The following is an 18,085-nucleotide window of genomic DNA, read 5'->3' as shown; positions in this document are numbered from 1 at the left end:
CTCTTACAAGAAGTGCCACCACCCCAGAAAGTCGGGCACACCATGCGCTGTTCACCGCCGTGCCAGCCGTGCATTCGGATCAATTTGCGAATCAATATCAATAATACTCGTTCGTGCAAATAAAAAAAAAACAATTTGTAAAATGAGCACACAGAATAGCGCAATGCAACAGGCACAGCCGGCTGAACTTGTAAAAAGCCAAGGTGTTCTTGATACCGTGATTGTTTAGTTTTTGTCGGCGGTGGAATGCTTTGGTTCGGTTATAAGTCGACCTACATTCGTGTAAGTGCAGTACACTTCAGATTTTCAAAAGTTTAAAAAATGCGTCGACCTACATTATACCTAGGGTTCGGAGTTTTCGGTTTAAACCGATAAAAACCGATAAAGGTACGCCGAATTCATTTTCGAAATTCGGTTTTAACCGGAAAAGGTCAGTTTTTAGGTTCGGCAGTTTCGATTTAAACCGATAAAAACCGATAAAATTTCTTCGAACCCATTTTTTGAAATTCAGTTTTAACCGGGAAAGGTCACTTTGACCGTCCAGTCGTACCGCAGAGCCGTGGCGAGCGTGTTTTCAAACTCGTTGTGAGGAAGACTGACTGGATGCAAGCTCTGCATGTTGTGTTGCGCTTCAAAACGTCGCACCGTGTCTCTTTCGGCGATTTAGGCTCAGGCAGCGCGTCATCTCCTCAACCTGCCAGCGTCCAGTGTTAGCGTTGAGAGGGCGTTCTCGAAGCTCAGGGTCATATATTAACAGGAAAGAAATAGTGTGGATCAAGAAGGAGAACCTGGGAAAGTACATGTTTGTGTGTACTATAATGAGATCACGTATTCCTGATGTACAGAAGGTGAGGTGCCATGTTTTTGGGGCATAGGCTTTATATCTTTTTTTTTTTTTTTTTTTTATTAATTTGGGAAAATGCAAGAGGTTAGCCAGAGAATGCATTCGGGCTGGCTACTCAGCATGTTTGTTTCTTTTTCTTGTTTCTTTTACAGTTGCACACATTTGCCAAATGAAGTGTCCATTTCTTTTTCAATGTATCTGCGCCGTTATTCTTTAAGTGATCACAAATATCAGAGCTACGTACAAGGATCATCTGATCCGGTGTCCGTTGGTGTTTATTTTATATTCACCGAAAAAAGCCGATAAATTTTTGCGGGCATAAATATACACCGAAAAAAACCCAAAATTGAATTTTAAAATAAACACCGAAAAAAGTACGCCGAATTTTGAAAAAATAGAAACCGAAAACGCAGAACCCTGATTATACTATAGTTAATCTGCTATAGTTACCGAATGGAAAATAACTTTCTGCCCTCCTTAGAAAGATTCTTTAATGGTTATAAAATGCAGTTACGCCAATTACTTTCTAGAACGTGATTTCTTTTGTTGTTTTGCGCATTGCATGAGTCCATTGTATTCTACCACTTTTTGAACCTATATTACGATTGGACCCCAGACTAGCCTTAACGGCTATGGGTCCAAACAGTTTTTGTGTATTTTGAAAACAAATATGGAAATAAAGCAATGAATGAATGAATGAATGTCAATAGACGTGCACGTAAATGCAGCATTTGAAGCCAGCTACAGCCACACCATCTGCCGAATGCTGTTTGCTATCGATCTGGCAATGCTAGGTGAAGCTGCAAGCTAGGCTACTAAGCAGGCTGCAATGGGGTCCATATTACATGAGCGAATCACGTTTTAGCGAACAGCGACATTTGAGCGAATGGACGTTTTAGCGAATAACGGGGGCGCGCGTTAACACATTCGCCGCGCTGCGCTTTCGCCGCTTCGCGGCTTGATAGTCTGCGGCGGCTCATTACAAAAATGTGAACCCATTTGGTCCACCCGAAAACGCCGCTTCGCGGCGTCCAACTATTCGCTAAAGGGTCATTCGGTGAAACGTGGGCGTTCGCTAAAACGCCATTCAATCAAGTGAGTGCCTCCCGCTGCAATGCGTGAGGTTAGCCCTCGCTTTGTTTAGGGAAACTATTATAATCTCTGGCGAGGCATGTTATCAGAACTGTCAAGGGTTCGCCATGCAACAGCTTTCCACTCTTAGTGTCAACCTCTCAAACGGCGCGCCTAAATTTGGCTAACGTTGCGGCATTTACGTTAGCAGATGACGTTCGGAAAACGGCGTCTGCCATTGCTGGATGCGGACGATGCTTCCGTGTGTTCATCTGTAATGCCGATTTGTTGCCATGGTAACCCTGGCCATAGCAGATGGACTTCATCGTGCAGGAGACGGCGGGAAAGCAAGATCAGATTCGTATTTGGGCTCTTTTGTCATGCTTTTTTATCTGCAGAACCTAGATCAAAAAGCGTTTGAAATAATGACTTAACGCAGATGGCGGACTTTCTCCTGCGCTTAGTATTTTGACTAGCCTTACACGAAAAGTATGTTCTTAGCTTGCAATTTGGACAAAGTTTTATGTAGGGCAACATATGAAGCTAAATTACCAATGCGCCGATTTTTCCCTTGTGCATGTTCGAGCGAGGGAGATCAGACTGCCATTCTGAGCAACGGCTTTGCTGCATAGCTTGCACTTCCAAGGTTTGTGCCTCTATATTCAAATACAGTCAAGTTTGCAAGCAGTGGGAATTTTCGTGCACAGCTTATATCTGTAACATTTTTTACTAATATGCATTTCAATGTGAATGGTCAGACATTTTAATTTTCAGGTTTCCAGATATTGCTTTCACTTGTTTTGCTTGTATGCATCCCAATGTGGTAGGTTAGTCTCCGGTAGCCAAAAGAAGGCTTTCGGGCACAGCTTACACTTGCATTGTTTTCACTCATGTGGATTCTGTTGTGGATGGCCAGATGGCTATTCTGAGCAAAGGCTTTCAGAAATTGCTTGCACTTATAAGATTTTTTTTGCCCATGTGCATCCGATTGTGGTAGGTGAAGGATGACCGCCATGTGAAGGTTTTGGGGCACAACTTACATTTGAAAGGTTTTTCACCCGTGTGTGTTCGATTGTGGAGGGTCAGAGTGCACTTCTGAAAAAAGGCTTTGGGGCATAACTTACACTTGTAAGGTTTTTCATTTGTGTGCATTCGAATGTGCACAGTAAGCTTGTGACTCTGAACAAATGTTTTGGGACATTGCTTGCACTTGTAAGGCTTGTTGCCCACGTGTGTTCGAATGTGGTCAGTCAGGGTTGATGGTCGAATGAAGGCACTCGGACACAGATTACACTTGTATGGTTTTTCGCCCGTGTGCACTCTATTGTGGAAGGTCAGACCTCTATTCTCAGTAAAGGCTTTGGGGCACTGACTACACTTGTAAGGTTTTCCATCCATGTGCACTTGACAGTGCTTGATCTGATTGCTGATCTGAGCTGAGCCTTTGGGGAATGGCTCGCACTGGTAGGGCTTGTCTGTATGTGTTCAAATGTGGTCGGACAGAGTTGATCGCCGAGTGAAAACCTTCGCGCATTGCTTACACTTGTACGCTTTTCCACCTGTGTGCTTTCGATTGTGGGTAGACAAACTGCTACTATGCACAAAGGCTTTGGGGCATTGTTTGCATTTGTAAGGGTTTTCTGCCAAGTGTGTTTGAATATGGGTAGTCAGATCCTTATGCTTCCTAAAGGCTATATGACAGCGCCGGCACTTGTAGGTATGCACACGAGCCAAAGAGAGCTGTTCTCTAAAGGACGCTTTTGGAGAGCTGGGGCATTCATATGAGTTACCATTTCTATGCATTTCAGAGTGGCACTGCAGTTCTGACATGGATTCAAATGACACCGGACAACACTGGCACTTGAATTGCTTATCGCCATGGGAGACCAGGTGGCTCACAATTCCACGCTGACCTGTAGTGACATACGCACAAGAAGAGCATTTGAACCAGATGTCCTCGCTGGCTGTAAATTGGCAGTTTGCGTCCCCCACAACCTCAGCTTCGTCACCTATAGACCCTTTCAGGCAACATTTCATGGGCGCCGCCATCTTGGCGTCACGTGACCCTGCCGCCATAGCCGCCCTTCAGTTTCTCGCCGCTCCTCCGCGTTGTGTGCTGCACCGGCCGCTACCGGAGCTTTGTCTTCGCGTTCTTTTACGTTCCGCGTTGAAATCGTGTGTTTTCTTTAGGTCTTTTTGATATTTCGGGCTTTCATTCGATCATTTGATATCTATATTTCAACATAGCACTTGTGTTTTCTAATTTATGAAATGGAATCGGACAGCGAACGGATCGACGATACAAGATTATGGCTTCAGAGACCATGTAAGTTAATCCCATTCTAACGTTTTTCTCGCTAATAAAGGGCAGTCAACACCATTGCGACATATGCAAATTTCTACTGACGCAGTAAGGCTATCCAGTCGTGCTTCTCGCTGCATGTGCGCGCTCGTTTCCGTAAAGCCGACCCGAATGTAAGCGATTTAGCGTGCGACGAGATGAGCGACGGCGGCGACGACGAGAGTCAGCGACGAAGATTTCTCACTGTCGCCTGTTGCATCGCTCGTTTTTTTGGGTTTCTAGAAAACGTCGCTCACCGTCTTGGTCGCTTGCTCCCATCGCTTCCGTGTAATTTGCCTCATCGCCCGACTGCCCGAGCGACAGCGAAGCGGGTCACCGTCGCTTGTCTCGTTGCTCGCCGAATCGCTTGCATGCGGTTTATACTTAATATCGAGGCGCCAATGGTTCAATGGTGTGTGCATGAAAATTAATTGAGCATAAACCGCATGTAAGCTATTTGGCGAGCGACCAGATAAGCGACGCCGACCCGCTTCGCTGTCACTCAGTCAGTCGTGCGACGAGGCAAACCGCATGGAAGCGACGGAGCAAGCGACCAAGACGGTGAGCGACGTTTTTTAGAAATCCCAAAACCGAGCGATGCGATGGGCGACAGTGAGAAATCTCCGTCGCTCGACTGTCACACGCTAAATTGCTTACATGGCGGGTCGGCTTTACGGAAACGAGCGCGCTCATGCAGCGAGAAGCAGAACTGTGATAGCCTTACTGCGTCAGTTGCAATTTAAATATGTCGCAATAGTGTTGACTGCCCTTTATTAGCGGCAAAAACGTAAGAATGGGATTTACTTACATGGTCATTGAAGCCTCATAATCCTGTATCGTCGACCCATTCGCTGTCCGATTCCATTCCATAAATAAGAAAATGCAAGAGCTATGTCGAAATATAAATATCAAATGATTAAATGAAAGTCCTAAATATCGAAAAGACCTAAAGAAAATCCAAGATTTCAACGCGCAACGTAAATGAACACGAAAACGAAGCTCCGGTAGTGGCCTGTGCAGCACACAACGCGGAGCAACGAACGGCGAGAAACTGAAGGTCGGCTATGGCGGCCCGGAAAGCGCGCGAAGGGCGCGCCGACTGGTGGCAGCTCGAGTAACTGACTCGCTGAAAGCGTCTATAAAGAAAGATGTCATATGTATTAGGACAGATATAAAAAGGCCAAAGGCCCGGCTTATTGCGACATCAATATCTCTGCAAAATTCAGCGAGAAAACTGATACTGCCTGACATCACTTTGCGACTTTGACGAGAAATTTCTTACCAAGCAAACAATGCAAAATTTGTTTAAGCATTATTTTTGCCTGGTCTAGGGACCCCAAGTTGTAAGATAAAGACCCAAGTTTTTGTTTTATTTTAATTTGTGCATTTTTGAAAAAAATTCTGTTTGATAGGTATTGTTAAGAGGCTCTGGCTTTATACATACCCAAGTTTTCAAACTTGCAAATGATAGAGATATCGAGGTAGAAGGTTTCAAATTTATATATTCAGCTGACCCAAGTTTGAAATTTTTAAGAATTTGTTTATTTTATAGAGAACATAAAAATTTAATTAAAAAAACTATTGCAAGCACAGTAGGAGCAGGGTTTCGGAACGCTGTTGCGACCGAGAGGTTTCCCCCCTGACGACCAATGTCAGAGGCCACGAACCAGGCAGAGTCAAAGCTCACGTGCAGTGAAGCTCTGCCTCTGTGCCTTTCCGGGGAATACACGGACAAACACACAAATGTCCAGATGACATCACTGATGTGCTGACACCAATTCTGCCACCGTGCATTCCAAAAAAAGCCTAGCTGAACTGTCGCAGTAATCTACCTTGATGCGCTCAGAGTTGTGGGTTCTCCAAATCTTTTTCAAGGGGAAGCGTTGACGAGCCACAATATTTAGGTCGCTATTATGTTTTTAGACGCAAGGAAAGAACCACATGGACTACTGTTCGTCCCAAAGCTAGGCTGAAGACTGCTCAAGTCTCGTTTATTAGAATTGTAGAGAATAAAGGCATGACGCCTTGGGTACAAGGGTACAGGGCACTTATGTTACCGCGGAGCCAAGGAAGATGTGTAAGTTTGCAGCCCCCCCTCTCCCCCGGTAAACGTGAGCTCAAATATCTTAACAGCTCCTGACAGTGACTGCGAACCACGCATACCGTATACTGCAACACCGCAACGTAAATTGTGTGGCACACATAAACCTCCTCCTTGGCTCTGCCGTAACACAGGCGCCCCATACCCCTGTACCCAAGCCTCATTCTTTTATTCTCTACAGTTTTAATAAACAAGACATGCAAAGTCCAAGCGCGATCAATGAGCATAAACTTTCATAAGTGCATGTAAACAACCACAAAAAAAAAAAAATCTGGATATATATATATTTTTTTTACAATACCCTACAACACATACATTTCTTATTTGTGAAAAAAAAAAGGGTTGCTTTTTCTAAAAAAAAAAAAAAAAGCAGCAAGATTCAGAAGCGAGATGAAGCAAAAAACGCCGGGTTCAAGATGCTTCGCAACCGCCATTTCGACCGCTTAAAACTTTTGTACCAAGCAAATATTGCAACATGTTTTTGAACATTCTTTTCGCCTTGCCTAAGAAGAGGGTTGTACCCGAATTTTAATAAAATCGAGAATGTTTCTTTTCTATTTAATTTTGTTTATTCAATATAAATATTTTTTGAAAATGCATTTGTTTGAAATAAATTTTTTCTATGTTGATATTTTTAGTGGAAGTTCATATTGTGCAGGAATAATTTAGATGCCTATATCCTATATCATGTATAGTTTTCAAACTCGTTAATGCCATACATATTGAGGTAGAAGGCCTGAAAGTTAAAGTACTTGTTTCACCTGGTCTAAAGTTACGATTTTTTTATATATATTTTTTTGTAATTCATAAAGCACATAATTGCATGCAGTTGACTTAAACTTTGGTGTGTTCCATGAAACAGGAAACATTTTTGGCGTACTATTTTTTGCCTGCCTTCCGCAGGGCCAAAAAGTTGGCAACTAATGCAGTCCGCATTGGGAACAGGGCCGTCGCGCAATCTTGAAAGTTTTTTTTCTCATGGTGAAAACGCGTTTACGAGACAAAAAGCTCAGCTTCGTGCAATTCATTTCTGCGTACATCACATATAAAAACACCAGAAAAAATAAAAATATTGAGTGGACATGCAGGCTCAACCTCTTGTGAAATCACCCTTTAATTGAATTTTGCTCAGCTGCAATGTGTCCATGGGTATTGCGGTGACGAGAGGCGTTGATTCAGAAAATATGTCAGTAGCATCGGCACCATCAGCGCAGTAAAACCTTATGGTAAAACCTACTGGCACACCGCCAACTCGCCGCTAACGCTCCCATTCTTATACTGCCCAGTGCCATAGTACGTCACGACTGCCAAAATTACGCCGCGGCTAGTTTTGCAGTGAGTTGGAGAGGAAGAACAATCGATATTTCAATAATTTTTCATGTAGAAGTTAATAAACAACGAAAACGGATGTCTGTTCGGCATTCAGTGAACATTAACGGTTGAATGTAAAATTTATTTGGCAAAAGTAAAAAGGTCATTTCATGGTCCCTTTGAGCGTCCTCCAAGCTTTCTTTCAAATGTCTATTGTGAATATTTCCTGAATATTCAATAGAAAAGCTACGTTGTGCAATGGCATGTGAATTTATGTTTTGAAAGTCACCTATGTCTACTGGCTTGGGTGCTCATGTCCTTGTGTACACCTGTACGAACACACATGCTTTTGTACACATGTGTATGGATGCACAGTTTTTCGTACATATGTACAAAGGTAAAGGTTCGGCAGCTCTCTGCCTGGTCAAGCAGCAGCATAAGTGGCAATTAAGAAGTCTAGTCATTAATTTAATGAACAAAATCCCGACAATTTGGCCACACAATAAACTTTGGCAACAGCACCCTGATTGCCTTGAAGAATAATAGGGAAAACATCTCTTCGGGAGTCATGGTTCATCCAACGTGCAAAAGGGAAATGAACTGCTCTTTGGATACTTTTCTCAGCAACTACGTGTCAGGACTGCGTGACATCACCAAAGCTCCTTATATTTGCATGTGTATATAAACGAAGCAACTCCTTACCGGGACTCGAGCATAAACCAACCTGGGCCCGATTCGTCAGGGTGTGTGGTTAGAGTTCTTAATTGCTATTAATGTGTGTATGAAAACATGCAGCGAGTTTCAAAATGCTCCGCCATGTGGCATTAGGACTGTTTCATAAAACTGGCAAAAGCTAACTTATGTGAGGTGTGGCAGCAACAATCATAACATGCAGACGATGCCGCTTTGCACGGAAACAGCCAAACAATAAAATAAAGCTTGCACAAAGTGCTTCAGTGTCAAGGAGCTGGATGAAATGATTGCGAAAATTCAACATTCAAAACATCCTGTCGCAATATCGTTGAACTGAATGAAGAATGAGAGCAGGCAAATCGCACACGCAACTCAACCCCAGTACCAAGACATACTCATCAAAAGACGTACTTAACCGTATGCTCACCGTCTGTGAGTGATTTGTTCTATATATTTTTTTCCCCATTGGTATTGGGCTTCAGTTATGGTTGTGCGTGGCTGAATTTATTTTTGGTTTTCGCATGCTTGTGTTATATAGAAGAAAAGATGACTTCAAGCAGTGCTTGAAGCCACTTTTATTGAGGCAAGAGAGATCAGCTGAGGACTCCATTGCGGTATTATCTATTCTGTGGCCGAACGTCGAAATATAATGAAATTTCAGTGCTCCATGAAATAACTACCGTGTTTACTTGCATAATGAACACCCCCCCACAAAAGGTACCAATATTTTTACTCCTTTCCCCCTTGCATAATCAACGTGAGAAGAAAAAATTTTCGGCTCCGCAAGTCTCGAATTGCATTCGATTTAGCTGGCCACCAAGCCAATTTTCTTTAGCCATCAAGCAGCCAGGCAAGTCAAGCCAAGCCAAGCTGCTCTTGTAATGGCCGCAAGTGCGTAGTTGCAGAAGTGATCAACCGTGAGACCGAGTGGCGTGCACACTTGACGAAGCTTGGGTCGAGGAATTGCCCAGCCCCAGACATTCTTTGCCTATCAGATGAGTTGTTGTCAACAAACACGCCGTCGTCTGTGGTCCGCTTTCGGAGAGTAAAATCGTAAAAGTTGTTAAGCCTAATTTAACATACTCTGGTCAGCGGTTGGACATCGTATGAATTCTTATACGCGTAGTCGCGGTATATACCAGAGCGCCCCGCCAAATACTAACAATATACAGGGTGTTTCTTTTTATTCTTTCAGATTCCTTTAAAAAGCCCTGAAAGCTATACTTATGTGGTTTTCGCAGGTAAGTTATACGTCCAGGAGCACATAGTATAGGGAGATAGTCGCAAATATCAGTCGGCTAATTAAGTAAAATTTGTTAATTAACTTTTTAATTAGTGCAAATAGACATAGTTCTAATTAGAAAATTGCTGAGTATCATCGAAAACCACTAAATCAACTCTCTTTAGAAGGATATAATGCCAGGGCAGCATTTTACGGTGTTCAGTAAAAACACTTTATTTGGACAGGTTTCTAGATTTCGGTTTCTTATCGGAGCGCATCTTTGCGCTTGAGGTCCTGCTCCCCAGTGGTCGTGGCGCAAAGCCACCTCCTTGCCTCCCTCGTAGAATGGAGGGAAGTAGGGTGCATGTGTGTTGCGTGTCCCAACCGCCGCGGACCAGGACTGCAGGCGCGTAGATGCGCTTCGATAAGAAACCGAAATCTAGAAACTCATCGAAACGAGCGATTTTACAGAACGCCGTAACATGCTGCCCCGGCGTTATATCCCTCTAAAAAGGGTTGATTTAGTGGCTTTCGATAATGCTTAGCAAGTTTCTAATTGGAACTATATGTCTTGTGGTTCTCCTTAGGGCCACTGCCTTTGGGAGTTCCACGTTCGCGGCGAGACGCTCTACCGCGAAGCGGGTTCGCACTCGCGTGGCATGCTGCTCGTCGAGCGCAATGAGACACCAGTCACGTTGGTAACGGTGATAAACTGTTTATTTACAATGAAACAAAATAACAACAAAACAGCGACTATAAGCTGGTGAACGCCGTCGGTGTGGAGATCGCCCACGGCCGAACGGTCGTCCACAAATGTACAAAGTACGGGGTAAACGCTCACCGGTGCGCCGGAAGGTTCCCCGTTGTCGCCGCCGCCGAATCCCAGGAAGAAGACGCAGCGAGACTGCTGTCCGCTGGTTTTAAGATAACGGCGGGGGCGAAGTGGCCAATCAAGGAGCGACACGTCGATCTCCTTTGTGCGGGGGTTCGTCACGGAAATCGCCCCAAGGGGGAGAGGAGGAAGCCACTCACAGTAACGTCCCTAGATATTTTTTCGTTTTTACAGGTAGCGACAACTTTCCTCTTTTCCATCTACGATTCCCCTTTCCCCCAAAAATGTTCTCCTCTCCCTCTCTAGCGCCGCCATTCGCTTCCTAACGTCAGACGGGAGGGCGGTTCCGCCGTGTTGTTATGTGGTTAGCAGTAGCGTAGTCTTCCTTGTTTTGGTAATTTCCAGCGCGTGAAATTAATTTGGATATCATCGGGTTACTTACGTGAATCGAAGGTAAGCTGTTATTTCCGCAAAAGCACATATATATATCAATATTTTGCCGCAATCCCTATCATACCGCGGCGAGAGCTTTCGCGAGCAATGCTCTCGGCGATGCTAGATATGTGCGCGCCTGCGTTACAATAAACTATTTATATTTGTAATAAAGACAAATGCCTTGTGAAAATTTCATTCCGTCGTCGATAGAGCCGCATAATCAGGCTATTATGAGAACTCTATTTTGTTTGCAACCATTCTCCCTCGTGGCGAGCGTTGGTAATGCTACGCAAACGTGTGCACGGTGTAGACGCAAACGCGTCTGGAACTCGTTATTTTGGGGTGTATCTACATGACTTCAACACGCATTTTGTTATAAGTACTAGTAGCAGTGTTTGGATGGAAAACAAACGTCGTGCAAAGTAGTGACCTTGACAAGTTTGGACGGTGCGAGATCCGTGCGGATGAATTTACAGCACTTAACTCACCAGTCCCAAACAATTTTTCGGGTGAAGTTACACCATCGCACCTGTTATCCCCACATGCGATAACGGGCAATCTCGTCCTCGAACCTCTACTGCGGAGCCGTGTTTGGTCTCAAATAACTCTGTGAAGGATTCTAGCTGGCAACTTTCACTGTTTTTGATTGCTGGATAGCATACCTTCAGCGTGCAGTGAAGAAATGTTGCGTACAACTTTTATTTTGCCACATTAAACGGTGAATCCAAGACCAATTTTATTAGATCGCGTTCAAGGAATTCGTTATGAACGTGTTTAATGTCTCCGTCTACTTTTTTCTGCCTAGCTTCCACTAACATTCACGTAGATATTTTTTTTTTAGACAAAACCCCCGAGACTGGGGGTAAGGAAGGACAACACAACACGAAGCACATGCATTGTGCAGACATTTTTGTTTATTTCAGCTCTTGTCGTGCGATTGTATATACTGTATATCTCAAAAGATAAGTGTTGAAACTCATGAGCAGTGCAGTAAAATATAATTAATGTAATTGGGTTCACACAAATGCAAAGCACATAAATAGTAAATATGGCAAGAGCCCAACTTTGTTGCAATTTAATTGAACTGCCACATGTTATGATATGTATGCAGTTTGTGTATTCATGGTAGTGAAGATATGAAGAAAGTGTCTTGAATAAGACAACACAGATTTTTTTTATTTTTTTTTATTCAAGATCTTTTTAGGAAGTAATCAATGTTGCAGTCGAACAAGTCATCCCACAGGAGATTAGGAGAATATGCTTAAAATAAAGGATAACACAAAAAGGAACAGCTACTAGGGTGAGCTAGAGGGGGAGGTGTGCTCATTGCCTACTTCGCTCCATTTTAGTGATCCAGGATAGAAGTGTGAAGAAGAGCACCCACAGCATCACTTCCAGCCTACTATGCCAAAGCAGAAAATGAGCACACCATACCCCTCCAGCCCACTCTACCAGCACTCTTACAGTAGAGAAGACGCCATGAATGCTTTTCTTGCATGCGATCAAGTCCTTGTCTTTCTCTTCATATAAGTGTGTCCTCCCTTTCTCCTATTAGCACTTCAAAAAGATAAAGATGTCCATGGTGGTTGTCTTTCCAATTTTGTGAGTGCCGAGCTACTGGTTTTCTGGTGTTTATCGGAAAACCAACGACTGTGTCACTGCCAAACAGGGATGGAAACGCTAAATAAAAATTCTCCGAGCGTTGGAACTGAAAACTTTTCCGAAATCAACGATGTCTCGCGAGTGCAACGGCCACTGACGCACTCAGCACAAACCCCAGCAGCCATTGCCGATGATAACAAAAGTGCCAACCCAACCGGCGATGACCACCAACCGACCTGAATGGCGATGATGATGAGAATTTTCAGTGACAGAGAAATGGCTTTTGCAGCGATTGTGAGGAGAGCCGACAGGGAGACGACAACACCAAAAAAATGGTTGGCCCTGGTGATCAAGCGAAGTAAAGGACCACATAGACGGATGCCCAATGGTTGGTGGCCAAAAATAACAATCAAGTATAATCAGAAGCATAACAAGAATGTAACGTCGACAACGATAAAAAACAAGCATACCCAGTGCAAAAATCAACAACAGCCTACTCAATCGGGCAGTGGTCCGGTGGCCGAAGAAAGAATGGCCGTTGCCAGCGACCATAACAAACAGCCAACTGTACACCAATATAAAGAATCTGCTGGACAGTAACATTGAGCTGGCCCTTAATCACCAAACTGACCGAAAGAGAACAAGAAAGGTATACAGTCAGGAAGTAAACAATCAGGTCATTGGGATCGAGCTAGAAAAGAAGGTGCATATTCTAGCAGAGCTGAATGATTTGATCTGCGCTTGTCAGCTGTTATATCAGGAGGTGACAAAAGGAAGTTGAACTGGACGGAGGCCATTAAAATAAAGATAAAGGAGCTTAGTCAACAGCTGCAAATTGTCACCAGTCATACAGAACAAGGCTCCCTCGAGAGCATTAAAACGAATTTGCTAAGCCAACCAGTACCACTCTAACAACAAGGACCAGTTGAAGAAGCTTGAAGCCAGATCGAAGAGGAAAGGGCAGTCTTTCACAAAAAACGAGTCACTGCGGCAAACCGGATTGTGTATCGGAGAACGAACAAGCTGTTCGAGCTCAATCGGTCTGCCTTCTACCGGAAACTTGACGAAGACCAGAAGGAGATGGACGAGAACATTGATGTTGATCAGGTGATTAATTTCTGGCGAGAAATCTGGGCAACCGATGACGAAGAAGGGGAGCACCAAGAATTGATTGACCTATTGGACCCAGGGGAGGTGTACATGACTGCGGTGTACATGACTGGACGGAGGAGCCTGCTGCCAGGAATGAGGGAACCGCACCTGAGTAGCAAGCAAAGAGCACAGCCAGCATCAGTCCTACCGTTCACTTCTACACACGACTGTCATTCGTTCAGGGGAATGCCTTACCCTTCGAGGCACTCGTCCCCTGTGGTGTACCTGGCTGGAAGAAGGAGCCTGCTGCCAGGGTTGAGGGAACCGCACCTGAGTAGCGAGCAAAGAACACAGCCAGCATCAGTCCTGTCGTTCACTTCTACACATGGCTGCCATTCAATCAGGGAAACGTCTCACCCATTGAGGCAGTCGTCCCCTGCGGTGTACATGGCTGGACGGAGGAGCCTGCTGCCAGTAATGAGGGAACCGCTCCTGAGTATCGAGCAAAGTGAACAGCCAGCGTCAGTTTTGTCGTTCACTTCTACACACGGCTGTCACTTGTACTTTTATAAGGAATGCTCATAATAGTGGAGGGAGTTGCTCCCTGCAGCATTAATCGAGAATGGGCATAAAGCACTTATATGTTCTGTGTGTAATTTCATGCAAAAGCAATATTGCACCCTTTGGCATTGACTTACTTTGTTTAAGCACAAAGCGCTGACCAACAGTTCTTATTAGGATGGAGCCTGCCATGTTCGATTTTTGTACCGAGACTTGCAGTGAACCTGTAAATTTTGTAGGCAGAAAATGAAACCCCACAATATGGTGCACGCAGCAGACATTTGTATGGCAGAGTAGTCAATGGTCACAGAAATGCATTTGTTTTGAGAGGGACCAATAGAGACAAAAAGAAAGAAATTGTTGTCGTCCTGCCACCAATAGACCCACCTCACCAAGCGTTCTGCGCATGCATGAAGCCGCCATAACTTTAGTTCACAATAGGTAGACGGTGGTGCCCGAAACGGCTTGTGCTGTCTCACGCGCAGAGTTCTAGTGTTTCGGGCACGTGCAGAAAGACTGAAGTTCCCTCAATGCATTGCGACAGCGATGGCGCATAGTCGAACTGGCTGGTGAGATCGGTCTATGGCATGAATTTTGTATGCCTCAACCCACTGGTGTTATGGATGGTTCTGACCTAACATAGTGCGACACTGTTAATGCAAACAAGGGATGAAAAATGTTCATATGGGGCACAAAGTTGCACTCTATTATTTGGTGCCAGCATTTACTAATTCAAAGTAAAATGCAAAGAGTGCCGCAGTTGTACTCGCACTAACAATGTCATGCAGTATTTGTGTCTGGCCATCATGTTACTCAGCAACTGCAGCATCCGCATTGGGCACAAACTCCCAGTCGCAGCTTTGCATCTCGCTGGAGTGGGCGGCTGTGAGTATGGGCAAGGCTCGTGCAGAAGCCGGGAATTTTATCAGCAGGCAGTTAGATTCCACTCACGCTGTTCATTACAGCAGGGACCAGGGGCGAATTTAGAGGGGGGGTCCGGATGTCCTGACCCCCCTCTTGATTTTTGCATGTGTAAAATTTAGGACGTGAAACGAGGGGGAGGGGGTTCCTAAACGTATGGTACGCTGACCAACACCTGACTCCCCCCCTCAGGAAATGTTCACACCCGCTCCTGGCAGGGATGCATGTATGGTGCATATCAACACCTACCCAAAGCACAGAAGAGCATGCTGACATAAATTCCAATACTTTTTTTATGATGTCCTGGGTACATACTGCACATATACGCATGGCAGGATAGTCAATTGTTGCAGGAATGCCCAAGGAAGCACATACCACATTTGAGATGGGCAAATACAGGCCGAAAAAGAAGGAACGGAAGAATTAGCCCAGAGTATGCCTGGCACACGCTCGAGTTAAGGATGATTGGGACTGCATGTCGCTGCGTGTGCCCGGCTACTAAATGCTGGAATTGCGTGTGACTCACCAACTGCAGGGCCCGCCTGAGGCACAGACTCCTGGTCGCAGTTTTGCACTTTGCTGGATTGTGCCTCTGTGTGCGTGGGCAAGGCTTCTGCTGAAAATGTAAACTTTGTCAGTATGCAGTTTAATGCTACTTGCATTGATTCATCACCTTGGACAAGCATATTCTCAATAATCTGTGAAGGAGGAAATACGACACCTGTGAGAGCAGCAGTTGAATTCAGAGATGGAAGCGTCTGGATGCTGTCTTCCTCCTGCATTGGCTCCCCTGCTTAAAATAGGTAGCACTTTAATACCAAATCTAGCAACCAAGTGACTGCAAATTCAATATCTCTGACTGTGTCAAATTACCTTGGATATTTCCCTTTCTCGCGGTGGTCTTCGAACTGGCTTTGGCAGCCTATGGCTAAATTTGGTGGGGACAGCGTCTGGTTTAAGTTTTTTGATGCCATGGCTCTGCCAGATCCGAGGTTCAAACTGATCCGGTGCAAAATGGTCCTGTCGAGAATGAACAGGGCTAACTCGCAATTCACGGGACAGTGCACTGAGAACACTAAAAAATTCCTCTTTGTTTGGAGGTAGAGAGCGTCACACTGTTAGTACAGAAGAGTGGTCGCCGCTTTTTTCTCTATCGGAATCAAAAATTCGTCAACAAAACAGCTAGTGCGGTGGAAAGGGCTAATTTGGGACGCTAACCTAAGCGGTAAAATTTGGTGCAAAGCAACACTCCATGGAAGTAAAATACGTAGAGACACCGATGCTCTGTTCGCGCTAACAGTGCTGCGCATTGTACGCCCTCCCCGCGCGCGGACAGTACGAGCTGGAACACCCGATCCAACCTTTTTCTGCGACTCCCACAAGCTCCATTATTCCTCAACTTCGCTTTCTATTCCTAGTTCGGACCACAGCTCTCTCAAAAACAGGTGGTAAGCCAAAGAAGCATGAAAGGCGTTTTCGGCTCATATTGTCCTCGGCAGTAGCTTTTCGTGTTTCCTAGAGGTTCACTGCGAGACACTCACAGCTGAAGCGGCCAATCGGCGGCTTCATCCATTCATATCGTGTCCCTTAAAAGCTCAGACTACGCGAAAAACTTTGCCGGTGAACAACCGGGTTTTCGAGTGAGAAACAACCGGCTAAAACGGCAGAGCACCGAGGCCGCATTTCAGCTGAGACCGAGTTGGGCAGTCAGGCGCGTCAGGAAAAACATTCCATGTGTACCTATGTGAACGTCTGTGGAAGAGGTAACTAGCCCAGAAATGCTCACCTCACAAAGCTTGCTGCTTCTGGTAGGGACGGAGTTTTTCCTCCCAATTCATGTGGAGTCATGACTTCTGCCTCTTCAGATCGGCTTTCCGAAGCGGAAAGGCGAACAACTTTTTTCCACCACCAGAACTCTGGCTGCACGCAAAAGCGCAACACCCCGTCATCTAACACAAACGCTTACTACTTCACTTGCCTCATTACGGTCCAGAAACACCAGGACGTCGAGCTAAAGTCGTCGGCGAGTGTCACGAAACACGGGAGCGGACGGAGCAGCCGAGCAGCTTGGAAGCAAATGGCGGACGGAAGTGGCGACAATTCCGGAAATCACGTGACATCGCTCTCCTCCAATAGAAACAGATGTCGGCGCGGCAAAGAATGACGGTACTTGTAAAACGCAGTGAAAAAACATCAAGGGACTTTAACTCACAGTGGTAAGCAGCGCCACCTCTCGCTACGTCGGCGCGGCCGCCACGGCGTGCCAAAACGCTGACGCGACAGAATGTTGAGGGATCACAATCCCCACACTCCCCCCTCCTTAGCCAATAGTCACCCGCAAACGGGTGGACCAACACAAACGCACAACAAGACTAAAATAATTAAAAAAAAAGAAAAAGGCGGCTGTAGCTACACGGGAAACAACAGCCCGGCTCATTGGTCCATGGTCCAAAAGTTCGTACAGCGGTCCCTCACCAGCGGTACAGCTCCCAGCGGCAGTCGGTCGGCTGCGTCATCCCGTGACGGTCACGCACTTGGTGGGTCACCTCCTGAGCGCCCAGGCCGGGGTGGGGCGTCTAGCCCAAAGTGACGAATATCCCACAGCAGCATTCCGCCGAACGCTCAGACGTCGGACTTGAAGGGCGCCCTTGGACTTTTGGTGGTAGACGTCCGACTCGAAAGGGAACACCTGAAGATGCAAGCACACCGGAGAGTACGAAGTCGGCGACCTTGTAGCAGCCGTGTTCGTCGACGAGCATGTTGCGGGCGACCAGGTTCCGGTGGATATCCCTCGGCGCCGATGTAGTGCATTGCCCGCGAGACCTGCTGGGCGAACTGTGCCAGGTCCCTGGGGCCCTTGGACTTGTTACGGGACGAACGGGAACAGCTGGTCCCTGGTCGGCGAGCTTTCCGACCGGGGCGCGGGTCCCGAAGATGATGAGCGGGCCGCCCCTGGCCTGATGTCGATCTTGACGGCCCACGAAAACGACGGGTTGCTGGTTTGGCCCGCGGCCGGCTGGGGTAGCGGGGCTGCCTGACGAGTCACGCCCAGCCGTGGT

The 18,085-nt window shown here is 45.8% G+C and overlaps 2 pseudogenes; both read right to left on the bottom strand.

Moving 5' to 3' along the window:
- Positions 1 to 2,220: 2,220 nt before the first annotated feature.
- LOC115324563 lies at positions 2,221 to 5,507 on the bottom strand (annotated as a pseudogene).
- An 8,468-nt stretch (positions 5,508 to 13,975) lies between these two features.
- On the bottom strand, positions 13,976 to 17,080 carry LOC120836038 (annotated as a pseudogene).
- Positions 17,081 to 18,085: the final 1,005 nt, after the last annotated feature.

This window comes from Ixodes scapularis, unplaced genomic scaffold, assembly GCF_016920785.2.
Source record: "Ixodes scapularis isolate PalLabHiFi unplaced genomic scaffold, ASM1692078v2 PGA_scaffold2__306_contigs__length_199485367, whole genome shotgun sequence".
Classification (NCBI taxonomy): Eukaryota; Metazoa; Arthropoda; class Arachnida; order Ixodida; family Ixodidae; genus Ixodes; species Ixodes scapularis.
The sequence above is the reverse complement of the archived record's forward strand: the minus strand, read 5'-3'. Positions and strand labels throughout refer to the sequence as shown.